A 14,345-nucleotide genomic window follows, 5' to 3' on the forward strand; every position below is an offset into this window, starting at 1 on the left:
ATACTTTAGCAGTATACGGGAAGTAATGGAAGGTCCAGATGAATTTCTAGTTCATTCATTCCTGCCAAGTGTAGATTGCTCCTCAGCGTTACATGGTCTTATGAATTAAATGCCCCATTTGCCTGAGAAGTGACTGCCGCTTTTAATGCCAGATTTTCTGCTGAAAATGAGTTAAAAAATGGCATAATTATCATTCTGTCACACGGAGATTTGTACAAACTTTGCCGACTGTTACGGTGGCGTTGGGCACTGTTCAGATTGCAGATTCTGACACTCCTCCCGATAGATTCTCTTTTGTCTGGAATCAACACAGGCAGATTCAAGCATTAACCTGCTGTTTGCTGATTCATAGCCAGGCTAGCAAGAGTTAATCTCTCTTAGGGCGGCTTTGCACGTTGCGACATCGCAAGCTGATGCTGCGATGTCGCACGTGATAGTCCCCGCCCCCGTCGCAGGTACGATATCGTGTGATAGCTGGTGTAGCGAACATTATTGCTACGCCAGCTTCACATGGACTCACCTGTCCTGCGACCGTCGCTCTGGCCGGCGACCCACCTCCTTCCTAAGGGGGCGGGTCGTGCGGCGTCATAGCGACGTCACACGGCAGGCGGCCAATAGCGGCGGAGGGGCGGAGATGAGCAGGATGTAAACATCCCGCCCACCTCCTTCCTTCCGCATATCCTACGGAAGCCGCGGTGACGCCAGTAGGAGATGTTCCTCGCTCCTGCGACTTCACACACAGCGATGTGTGCTGCCGCAGGAGCGAGGAACAACATCGGACCGTCGCGTTAGCGTAATTATGGATTACGCCGACGCTGCACCGATGATACGATTACGACGATTTTGTGCTCGTTAATCGTATCATGTAGGCTTTACACACTGCGATGTCGCATGCGATGCCGGATGTGCGTCACTTTCAATTTGACCCCACCGACATCGCACCTGCAATGTCGTAGTGTGCAAAGCCTGCCTTAGTCTGCTTGCTCCTTTGATCACATGTTGTGGGGTGACCTATCAAATCTACTCCCCTTCTATTTATGCTGGTTGAAACCTTCCTCCCATGCCAGCTATAGTTTATTCTATATTGGCCTGTGGTGTCCCAGACTTACTGGTGACTGTGGTGCCTTTTGGTTGGAGCAGTTGTGGAGTTTACCCCTATTGTTTTGTAGCTTCCTTCCTGCTCTTGTTTTTCCTCCTGAATCTCTTATTGTCTTTACCTGTGTGTGCACTCTGTGACAGAGTTTTGGTTTTCCCTTGTCTGTCTTTATTTGTGGGTTTCATCACACTGGGGGGAGGGGGAAGGGGAATCATATCAGGACTGGTCAAGAGCAGGGCCAGGAAGGATACTCTGACCTCTCCACCATCAGGAGTATCCCTGAGTATAGGGATGGCATAGGGCCCTCTAGCTAGCCCTCTAGGGGCAGGGCCTCAGCCAACAGAAAAACGTTGCCTCATGGTATCAGCTTTGTTGGCTGAGACCCCGCCCCTTCTGGTCACATGGGCATGACCTCAGCACAGGTCCTGCAAGTGAAAAAAATCGATTGTATAATACTTATGCTAATTCTAACAAAGGGAGGGGATAAGTATTAATACCCCCCCCCCAGATATTGTCTGATCCCCAGCTGCTGTCACTCAAGAAGCTGATGATTTTATAAACTTTACTTTTTTGGATTTCAAAACCTAAACATTCGAGCTGACCACTACAGGTATGTATAGACTCAGCCTGATAATGCCAGTATAGCACTGGTTTTAGGTTATAGGAAAATCCTGGTGATTGGTTCCCTTTAAGCTCTCTCTTTTGTCAGGTATTTTTCCCTCTTCATTCAAACGTGTCATCATAATCCTTTTACTATCCCCCATACCCATACCCAGACCAGAACTGTGCCGCAAACTACAGACCGGTCTCTAATCTCCCTTCATCTCTAAACTCCTGGAACGCTTTGTCCACTCCTGCCTAATCCGCTCTCTCCGATAATTCTCTTATTGACCCTTTACAATTCGGTTTCCTCTCCTGACACTGTACTGAAACTGCTCTTATGAAAGTATCTATTGACCTATTAACTGCTCAACCTAATGGCCTCTGCTGATTCTCCTGGATCTCTCTTCTGCATTCGACACTGGGGAGCACCAGCTCCTCCTCACCATGCTCTGCTCTATCGGCCTCAAGGACACATCTTAAAAACATCTCCAGACCCTGACCTTTTCTCACCTGTCAAACTGTAAAACCCTTACTGTCACTCTAATTTATTATTATTTGAATTCAGATTGGCTTCACGTGAATAAAACAAGGATTTTCTACTTCATGGAGTGCAGGACTGTGATGGTGGGATATGTTGGGTTGTGTATGTTCAGATGTTGTGTCAAGCTGCCACCAGGGGGAGCCGGAGCTCTGCAGCAGAAGACACTACACGGAGCAACAAGAACCAGGAAGTTGATACATAGTGTGTGCTCGTACACTGCCTCACAGCACAGCTGGGGAGCCGAGCAGCAGAACATGCGAGGAATGGTCAGGCAGGCCAGGTCAAGCACAGTATGGGCAGAAGGAGGACCGCCGGAAATAGCAGAAGAGGGGTCAAGGTCAGGCCGAAGTCAGTACCAGAGGAAGCAACCGATCTGGGAGGTAGGAGAGGGGACAGAGGAATGGAGGGACGACTAGGGGACGGAAGACAGACAGGGCATGGAGGCACAGGAGCAGATGGATAAGGATAACACTTACAGGACCAGCAATCACAGGCAAAGCAGCGCTAAGCTTATAGCCGGTGCTGGTTCACTAGAGATGCCAGTTTTTAAAGCATCCAAACTCCGGAAGTGAGGCCCAGGAGAAGGCTTCACCCCCTAGCCATGCAGATGGGGAGGCAAAACTGTGACATGTTGGGAGTGTTGCCTTGTGTTTACATTGTTCTGTCTGCATGTTAATCATCCCCCTGCAGTGCTTTTGTCCCTAGGTCTGGGGGATTGGGGGCTGGAATCCACCCAAGTTCTTTGTTTACCTTTGGGATTATTCAGGCTGTCACAGGACAAGAGACAAGCAGGAAGATTTATCCTCTGTGGGTGAAGCTGGGCTATGCTCTGCACCCCAAGAGAGACTTGGACATTTATCTCTTACTGGACTATTTTGCCCTCTGTGTGGTGGATTATTTTATGGACCTTCTAATTTGCTTGGAATAAAGGTTCTTTGGATTGTTCCCTCATCTCTCGCTCTGTTGATTGTGTGATACCGGAGAAGGACAGGGACCATAGCTGTTAACCACAGTGAAGCAAATGTTCACCAATATGTATCTCACATCACGATGCCACTATTTTTGAGCAAATAGCCTCTTCAAAAGAAAGAGGTCTTCTTGATCTCTGGCACCAACTATTGGCTGTACAAAACAATCTTAAAAGTCAATATTAACCCTTTAACGAGTGTTGTCACATGACTTAGGATAAAAAGCTAAAACAGAAACTTCTTTTGCAGATGTGTTTTGGGGTGATACTTCTCAGTGCAAAAGCAGAAGTTCTGGAAGAGGAAAGACCACTGACTAGGAGTCTAAGGGGTAATATTTATCCTAGTGGATAGGGATATGGCTGACATGTTGGTGTAAGGAGACTTCTAGGCCAGAAGGAAGAGGCCTTTACAAATCTTATCAAATCTGATCTCCTGTTTTGATTTGAGCAGGACAACATCTTGAGAAATTGATCTGCAAATGGAGTTTCTGATTTGGCTTCTTATTCTAAGTCATATAGCAAGGCTCATTAAAGGGTTGATATTTACTTCTAGCCTTGCCACATCCAAAAGATGGAACCAGAAATCAAGCTCAACCCCTATTCCACCTGAAAGAGTTAGTTGCATACTTTATTTCCCAGGGGAGCATTGCACTGCCTACATGTCTCCTGATACTTGCATGTCGGGTATGTCACTCTTCACATGGAGAAACGTCCCCCTTAGGTCACCATTAATGGTCATTTTGGATGGCAATGTCCAGAGGTTAAGACTATACTGACAAGCAAAGGGTAACAATGTTTTGCACTTTTGGCTTTCAGGCTCCATATCTCACCATCCCCTACAGCTTTGAGCATGAGACGACCATCATTTTATAGAAAATCGGCTTGGCTATCTCATACATAAATGTGACTTGCGGCTATTTAGCATATGATTAATTATGCAGATTCTTGTCATGTCTCCGCATTGTTACTGTTTTGCTCCTAAGAAATCTAAATTTTAATTTTTATTATTTTGTTAGCATTTTGTAAATCTACCATTGGCTTTCAGCTCTGCCTGAATCCTTCTGAGCTCTCCATCAGATTCAAGTACAGTACAGACCAAAAGTTTGGACACACCTTTCCATCTCTAGAACAACTGTTAAGAGGAGACTTTGTGCAGCAGGCCTTCATGGTAAAATAGTTGCTAGGAAACCACTGCTAAGGAGAGGCAACAAGCAGAAGAAACTTGTTTGGGCTAAAAAACACAAGGAATGGACATTAGACCAGTGGAAATCTGTGCTTTGGTCTGATGAGTCCAAATTTGAGATCTTTGGATCCAACCACTGTGTCTTTGTAGAAAAGCTGAACGGATGGACTCTACATGGCTCGTTCCCACCGTGAAGCATGGAGGAGGAGGTGTGATGGTGTGGGGGTGCTTTGCTGGTGACACTGTTGGGGATTTATTCAAAATTGAAGGCATACTGAACCAGCATGGCTACCACAGCATCTTGCAGCGGCGTGTTATTCCATCCGGTTTGTGTTTAGTTGAACCATCATTTATTTTTCAACAGGACAATGACCCCAAACACACCTCCAGGCTGTGTAAGGGCTATTTGACTAAGAAGGAGAGTGATGGGGTGCTACGCCAGATGACCTGGTCTCCACAGTCACCAGACCTGAACCCAATCAAGATGGTTTGGGGTGAGCTGGACCACAGAGTGAAGGCATAAGGGCCAACTAGAGCTAAGCATCTCTGGGAACTCCTTCAAGACTGTTGGAAAACCATTTCCAGTGACTACCTCTTGAAGCTCATCAAGAGAATACCAAGAGTGTGCAAAGTAGTAATGAAAGCAAAAGGTGGCTACTTTGAAGAGCCTAGACTATAAGACATATTTTCAGATGTTTCACACTTTAAGTATTTCATTCCACATGTTTTAATTCATAGTTTTGATGCCTTCAATGTGAATCTACAATTTTCAGAGTCCTGAAAATAAAGAAAACTCTTTGAATGAGAAGGTGTGTCCAAACTTTTGGTCTGTACTGTATGTATATACAGCTATTTCTCTCTTCCCACAAGTGTTGGATTGGGTTGAGGTCTGGGGACTGTGGGGACATTCCAGCTCTATTGTCATTGAACCATTTCTTCTCTGTATGCTTTGGGTCATTGTTCTGCTTGAACACTATGTCGTCCTTTTCATACCCATAGTACTCGAGTGTATGAAGTAACTCATCCTGCAGGATCCTCACATATATCTCAGCATTGATTCCACCATCCATCCTGGTGAAGTATCCAACACCTTTGGCTGTGAAACACCCCCATATCTTCTGGCTTCCTCAACCGATCTTGACAGTTCCTTCAATTTTATGAACTGTTAGCCCTTTTTTCCTTTGTTTCTTCCTATTGACTTTCTTCTCATTGCTCCAAATCTCCTGTTTCCAATCTTCTACTTTTTGTACTCCTTTACAAACTCGAACTGACGCTTCTTATGATGATCTTGAAGTTGAGGCTTCTTCATCTTTTCTTTTCTTTCTCACTATTATGGAGCATACAAGACGCTGCCATTGCCGGGTTTATCATGCCAGAACTGATAGACCTCGAGATGGGCCAACTCTGATATTTTGCCTGGACATCACCCCTTGGCTTTTGAAGGGATGGACTGACTTCAATTCGTATTCTTCCATCTGTCATGGCCTCACATGATGCAATTTGGCAATGTTTTTGGCTGATAGATTACTATCGATGAGCTGGATGATGCTGCTTCTCTTTTCTTGGGAAACCTTCTTCATGGCGGCTCCTCAGTTTGAACTTTTCACTCGGGAAACCTAATAACGGACTGAGCTATTAGGGAATGTAAGAACAGGATGTAATTTGTAGTATATAGGAAGCAAACACCAGGAGCAAAACAGTAACAATGCAGAGCATGCGAAGAATCTGCATAACTAATTATATGCTACATAGCTGCAAGTCACATTTATGTATGAGATAGCCAAAATGATGGTCTATAAAATGAAAATAGTCTCATGCTCATAGATGCAGTAGCTGGTGAGATACGGAGTGTGAGTCAAAAGTTCAAAGCATTGTTACCCTTTTGCTCTTCACTGTATAATACAGCAAAAGCCACCACAATCCAATAAAATGTCTTGAAAACAGACAGAAGACATGAAGAACCCAAGGGATAGCCTATTAGTAGTGGAGGAGGAGGACTCTTGATTATGTATAATTCTTTGTGCAATGTATTCTCCTTCTATGCGCGTATAAATGAAGACTTAATGTTGCAAAAATTGGATATCATGTGCCTTACAGAACGTCGTTCAACCGTATGTAATATAACACTACATGCTAATTACATGCTGATTCTTGCCAAGTCTCCGGTTGACCCACTGGCTGTGTCACGTTGATGTGGAGCAGATCGCTACTGTAGAACCTTATGGGACTGAAGGAATGCTGAGCTCGGCATCTAAAGTTACATCATAGACTCACGTAAAGTTTTATTTTTTTTTCATTGAGTCTTAATTCATTATGTAGTTTTCTTTCAAGACTTCTTCAAGTATTCGCAGATGCCAAGATCCATAGGTCATGGAGCTAAGAGTCAGGTGAGGAGGACAATGGCTCAGAAATATGAGGAATTAACGGCTTCTGCTCCAGTCACATTTCCCGTAGAAACTTGTCAACTCTGTGAACCCGTCACACGGGATTGGGGGTGACCTTTCGTCTGGCGGTTTAGATTATGTTGCGCTTTGACTTTGCACTCGTGGTAAAGGTAACCCGCTAATGGGAAAATGCTTATTATAGAGATCACTTACAACACGCGGTAACGTTGGGATCAGAGAAGTACAGAAAAGTCTGCTCCTTCCATAGTGATTACCATTAATGGACGTATCCTCTACGTGACCGGAGTTATTTAAAGGGGTCGATAACGGAAGAAACTGCTTCTAAAACCTCGGGTAGATTTAACATATTACATACTGTATTAATTCTTGATGAATTTATACGTTTTCATATAGTTACCGGACTCTACTGGACTTCTGTGGCCATGGATCTGTCACTCTACACCTGTCCTGCAGGCCATCAAGCTGCAAAGTTCTCCAGCTATGAATGTACCTCCCTGCCCTGACCGCTATTACTATTATTTACTTTACCTGTGGCTCCCCAGAAACAGGAGGATAGACACTGATCTCGCTAAGATGGGTATGCTAAAAAAAAGGAGTTAAACTACTTATTAAAGGAGTTGCCTGCTACTGGAAATCCAGAGAGAAGACACTTCTCTACTTTGAGTGCTATTTTCTCCATCTATCTGATGCAATTGTTTATGTCATGTGAGTGCTGCAGCCTATCAGTGGGCACCGATGGGCTGCAGCATTCACAGGCCATCTGACTAGTAACAGCTGACTTTGTCTGCAGAGTTTAGGACTTTGAACTCCATAATTTCAAGTGAGCACAGCTTGGAGAGAACCGGTCACATGGACTTTTGCACAAAAGTCGCCATCATGGCGTCGTCAGGCATTATTCATATTGTAGAGTCTGACACTCCGGCCGATGCTTTCTGTGGTGTTTCTGCTGATCAACTCAGGCAGACCCGGGCGTCGACCTGCTGTCTGCTAATTCATTGACAGGTTAGAAAGAGTTGACCTCTGTTAGCCTGCTCTCTAGGCTTTTTTGATCACATGTTGTAAGGAAGCCTATCACATCTGCTCTTCTCATTTTTAGGCTGGAGGAAATCTACCGGTGCCAACTATAGTTTTTGCTGTGTTGGTCTGTAGGTTGTGGTCTCCTAGACTTGCTGGAGAAAGAGTTGCTTTGTGCTTTGTGTTTTTGTTGAACTAACTCATCATTTTTGGTTTCCATCCTGCTCTTATTTTCCTCTTAATCTCTTATTGTTTCATACAGTCAGGGCCAGAAATATTTGGACAGTGACGCAAGTTTTGTTATTTTAGCTGTTTACAAAAACATGTTCAGAAATACAATTCTATATATAATATGGGCTGAAAGTGCACACTCCCAGCTGCAATATGAGAGTTTTCACATCCAAATCGGAGAAAGGGTCTAGGAATCATAGCTCTGTAATGCATAGCCTCCTCTTTTTCAAGGGACCAAAAGTAATTGGACAAGGGACTCTAAGGGCTGCAATTAACTCTGAAGGCGTCTCCCTTGTTAACCTGTAATCAATGAAGTAGTTAAAAGGTCTGGGGTTGATTACAGGTGTGTGGTTTTGCATTTGGAAGCTGTTGCTGTGACCAGACAACATGCGGTCTAAGGAGCTCTCAATTGAGGTGAAGCAGAACATCCTGAGGCTGAAAAAAAAGAAAAAATCCATCAGAGAGATAGCAGACATGCTTGGAGTTGCAAAATCAACAGTCGGGTACATTCTGAGAAAAAAGGAATTGACTGGTGAGCTTGGGAACTCAAAAAGGCCTGGGCGTCCACGGATGACAACAGTGGTGGATGATCGCCGCATACTTTCTTTGGTGAAGAAGAACCCGTTCACAACATCAACTGAAGTCCAGAACACTCTCAGTGAAGTAGGTGTATCTGTCTCTAAGTCAACAGTAAAGAGAAGACTCCATGAAAGTAAATACAAAGGGTTCACATCTAGATGCAAACCATTCATCAATTCCAAAAATAGACAGGCCAGAGTTAAATTTGCTGAAAAACACCTCATGAAGCCAGCTCAGTTCTGGAAAAGTATTCTATGGACAGATGAGACAAAGATCAACCTGTACCAGAATGATGGGAAGAAAAAAGTTTGGAGAAGAAAGGGAACGGCACATGATCCAAGGCACACCACATCCTCTGTAAAACATGGTGGAGGCAACGTGATGGCATGGGCATGCATGGCTTTCAATGGCACTGGGTCACTTGTGTTTATTGATGACATAACAGCAGACAAGAGTAGCCGGATGAATTCTGAAGTGTACCGGGATATACTTTCAGCCCAGATTCAGCCAAATGCCGCAAAGTTGATCGGATGGCGCTTCATAGTACAGATGGACAATGACCCCAAGCATACAGCCAAAGCTACCCAGGAGTTCATGAGTGCAAAAAAGTGGAACATTCTGCAATGGCCAAGTCAATCACCAGATCTTAACCCAATTGAGCATGCATTTCACTTGCTCAAATCCAGACTTAAGACGTAAAGACCCACAAACAAGCAAGACCTGAAGGCTGCGGCTGTAAAGGCCTGGCAAAGCATTAAGAAGGAGGAAACCCAGCGTTTGGTGATGTCCATGGGTTCCAGACTTAAGGCAGTGATTGCCTCCAAAGGATTCGCAACAAAATATTGAAAATAAAAATATTTTGTTTGGTTTTGGTTTATTTGTCCAATTACTTTTGACCTCCTAAAATGTGGAGTGTTTGTAAAGAAATGTGACAATTCCTACAATTTCTATCAGATATTTTTGTTCAAACCTTCAAATTAAACGTTACAATCTGCACTTGAATTCTGTTGTAGAGGTTTCATTTCAAATCCAATGTGGTGGCATGCAGAGCCCAACTCGCGAAAATGGTGTCACTGTCCAAATATTTCTGGACCTAACTGTACCTCTGTGTGTGTGTGCTGAGTTTTAGTTTCCCCTGTTTATATATTTCTGTGGTTTAATTCACACTCCTGTCCCAGCCCCCACAAAGGGGGGAAAGTATAAGATCAGGGCTGACCTGACACCCCTACCATTAAGGGTATCTTTGAGAATAGGGATAGCACAGGACCCCCCTAGTACTTTCTTGCCAGGAAAAGGGGCAGCCTTATTAATGATAAGGGATACTACTGAAAACATAGTTTTAATTTATATTCAGCCCCCACGCCTGTTTATAGTTGCCACCCTAGGTGCTTTCCTTCTCTTGGTCCTACACATATACACTGATGAATTTGTGATAAATTATACTTTCACTTTTTAACATGGACTATTATTTATAAGTTTTAGCCCACTGTTACCCAATGCCCTGAGGTCTAAATGATAAGGTTGGGTCTAATATCTGAATCATGAAGTCTTGAGTCTGAATTAGGAGGTCTGCTATGGGGGTCTGTATTATGAGTTCTGGTCTAAATTCTATTATGAGATTCTGTTATGAATTCTGTATTATGAAATCTGATGTCTAAATTTTATGCATCTATGTTCTGAATTCAGGGGATTGCTTGTCAGTTTAAGGTACACAATTTGAAGGGGGAAGGGGTTGTAACAGTGTTTCATCCTAGTTAGCCTCCATGGCCTCTGATGTAATCTGGCCTAAAGTAGGATTCATTGTCCTGCATCAAGTGAGGGGTTGTGAGTCCTCTGTTCTTCTCTGCAGGTGACTTCTCTAATACATAATCTTGCAGACAGGGCTGGAGTCTGGGCTTCTGGAACCTTCACACTTTGAACTACATGTAGAAAATTTCCAAAGGAGTGGGTGTGATGAGTACTTCTGCCCAGCCAGAGGGCCGATCCTAGGAGAGGTAGAACAGTAAGCCACATGTTTTGTTAGTGAGGAAGTTGGAGCTGTGATGTTGAGGGGCGAGGATCTGTTGCTGCAGCTGGTCCTGGTGCCATGAATAAACTATAGAGATTGTAGCCGGATACACATGCTATTGTCTTGATATCCATCATTTGGATGTGAGGAACTAGCCTAAGGACTGTTGTTGCCGGCTGGAGCTGGATGCACGTGCTATGGTCATGATATCTGTCATCTGGAGGAGCATCAGAAGTGTTGATGCTGGCTGGAGCTGGATACACACCATATGGTTGTGGTATCTGTTGTCTAGAAGAGCATAAGGATTGTTCTTGCTGGTTGGAGCTGGATACACGTGCTACAGTTGTGGTATCTGTGATCTTGAGGAGCATAGGCTGTGACCGCAGACTCTACCGGCAAAAGATACAAAAGCTGTGGCCAACCAAAAGTTAGGAGACAGTGCGTATCAACTGGTATGGGGGCAGTGGACCAACTGGTCATGGTTTGGGATCTCATCGATTCGGGGCATCTCATTTTGACCATCTACCTGCAGGTTCTGTAACACCATGGATGAAAGAAAAATAATTGCATTGTTAATCTGCCTAGAGGATTAATACAACCCACAACTTCAGCTCCTCTCATGGTGTATAATAGCAACATGTGGTGGGCCGTTCACTCCTGGTACACGATATACCGAGGCCAGGATAGATAATCTGCTGATACACGGCCCAGAGTCAAAATTATCCCAGTGCCAAGTGTATACAGTAAAGTGTGTGTCACCTCGGTGGACTGTCTACAGCCTATTGTACCATAACCTCAGTCTGGTATCATCCTAGATATCATTTTATAGAACCTTACATTTTAGATTATGTAATCTCTTTATAATAGGTCCATAATTACATTCATCTTTTCATTTTTCTCCATCTTGTAGTTGAGGTTTGCTGTAGAAGATGTTGATACAAGTTTTTGCTGTGTATTCTTTGGTTTCAAGAAGAATTCCTAAATATTGAGAAGACCTGATCACCATAAATCATAGGTGCTAGGTCTTCCACCGCACTGGGGATGAGTGAAGTCCACACCACAGCCATGCAAATTCCAGCTCCTGTAGCCATCCATCATTCATAAGCCTGGTGTATGTGCCACGTGAACATATGGCCCATGGCGTCACAGCTCAGGGTCAATTATTTATTGAGATGGAGAATTGACATATCTGCAGCTCTGAGATCAAAGATGGAAGCCAAATGGAAAAATACATTGTACATGTTATTGACTGATGAGAAATGGCTGATCGTAGTGGAAGCCCCAATGCCCTGTCTTATACGTCATATGCCAGGTACCACCAACACCCAACGAAACTCATTGACCTAACCTAATAAGGAGGCCTTTGGGTTCCATAGTAATTTTTCATCAAGACAGCAGGTTCTAAAGAATAGTGGAACCAAAAGAGTAGTAATCCAATCTACGAAGACTAGTGAAAGCCAAAATATTCAGCTTTGTATGTCATAGATGGATACCATCAGCACAGAAGGAAACTCGTTGACTTTTTATTGGTGTCCATTGAGTTCTACCACAATTTTCCATAGAGACAGCTGGTGGTAGCTCAAAAAGGTTCCTCTAAAGAGAGCTTACATATTCACACCTACATATTCACATATGTTGGCCGTCCAGAGCTTTCTCTGATTCTACAAGGTGTTTGAGATTCCCAGAACTTCCAGGTCAAGGTTGATATTAAGTTTCCAATTGGAGGCATCTACATTTGCCTGACACCAGGAACAACATTAAGACTGTCCCCAAGAGGGCATAGTATGCAATACTGGCATATGGCATGGCCGAAGAACAGAATTTGTAGCACCCCACCACCACCTATTATATGCTATTTATAATAGTGGTGTTTGCTAACACATTCCCGGCCTTTTGGCTCCCTTAGTCATTATAGTTGTTAATTCTGCACATACTGTAACAAAACCTCTAGCAAAGGACCAAACGAGTGGGTCGAATAGGAATGAAGGAACCGTCAAGGGGTGCTAAACTGTAACAAAACCATTCGTATATTGGTTGATGGGACCCTACCCTAAGCCCAGTTCAGATGCAGAAAGTGGTGGTACTATCTGTGACGACATGTACTCTCATGGGTTAACGTTTCTTAAAATCCAGCCAGACAGCATGATAGATTGTCTATAGATGGGGGAGAAGTCCCTCATCGTTTTTACAAGACTCTTGTTGACTCAATGTAATTGTGTTGGCCACTGAAAGCTAGACTATTGTTCTCCAGACATTTCCAGTAACCATTGTATTGTAGTTGTGTATTGATAATGTAATTACCTTAGTAGCCATTGTCTAGTCAGTGGCTCCCAGTTTACATGTACACCCTCAGCCTTTCTAAGCACATCATTTAAATGAACATTGTCCATGCAGCTTGAAATTCCTCCAATGGGAGAAGCAATCTTGTCCAACCAATCGATGAGGACGCAGTGTATCCAAGGGGAAGGTTGTGGCTATAAAAAGGACTTCTTTAAGCCACCAGTGGTGGTGGATGGTTGATGGATTCAGTCTAAGCTCTTTGGAGCTGACTGGAGGATCAGGACATCTTATGGCTTCAATATAGGGACTCCGGATCCGGTTGGAGACCATATCCACAGCCTAGGGATTTCGACTCCGGCTGCCAGGATTGTAACATCAAACCAGGACTACCTAAGGAGGACACGCAGGTTGGGACAGTTCAGTCACCTGTTACAGACTTTGTAGACCTCAGACAGCTTGGAACCTGTAAGGCATGGACATTCTAAATCCCTGGTGAGCCAGCGGAAGGGTGAGACTCTGTTGCCTGTTACATTTGTGTGTTTTGCTGGTTATGTGTTATGTGCCGTTAATTGTTTGGGGATCCAATAAAGTCTAATTATTGTGGTTCCCTCACCCTGTGTTGTCTGAGTAGTGTTACGCCCACGGTTAGGGAGGCCGGCGTTCAGTTGGGATGAGCCCTGAGCCACGCTGTCTTTCTAAAGGCGGCGGGTTTTAGTGGACGAGAGCGCCCACTGAGCCCCGTGTCTCCACAATTGGTGGCAGCGGTGGGATACTACTCAGCCTGGTTTACCCAGGGGAGCTGCAGTGGACTGGTGTTTTCGGACACCGTCCAGGGCTCAACAACCAGGGAGGCACATAAGCATACCCAGCAGGCCATAGGGGAGGCATTCAGGTTTCGGACGCTGCCATGTCCAACCCCACCAGCTCAGCCATGGGACAAGGACCAGAGAGGAGTTACGACCGCAGCAGTAAATGGATGCTACAGGATCTGTGCCAGATGCGAAAGATTGACTACAGGAACACTGACACTCGGTCAGACTTGATCCGGAAATTAGTCTGTTGGGATGCCCAGAATGATGCAGAGGATGATGAGGACACTGCCGTTGTGGTATCAGAGGAGGTAAACCCTGTATCTCATCCTAGATCCAGTGACAGTCTGGAAACAAACCAAACCCAAGCAGACCGAGTCAAGGAATTGTTTACTGCATTGGGGCCTGAAGCTTCAAGGGAAGAGAGGGCTGGTGTTCTGCAATTTGTGTTTGGATTTCCAATTTCCTCACCATCAGCACCTACCTCCAGGATAGACCACCACCAAGGAAGTCATCTTCGCTACAGGGATGTGCCAGTGTTTAATGATTCCAGCACTGAGATAGATGAACACTTGCAAAACTTTGAGATGCTAATGCGTATGCACCAGGTGCCCACAGATGAGTGGTCC

Source organism: Anomaloglossus baeobatrachus, chromosome 1, assembly GCF_048569485.1.
Source record: "Anomaloglossus baeobatrachus isolate aAnoBae1 chromosome 1, aAnoBae1.hap1, whole genome shotgun sequence".
NCBI lineage: Eukaryota > Metazoa > Chordata > Amphibia > Anura > Aromobatidae > Anomaloglossus > Anomaloglossus baeobatrachus.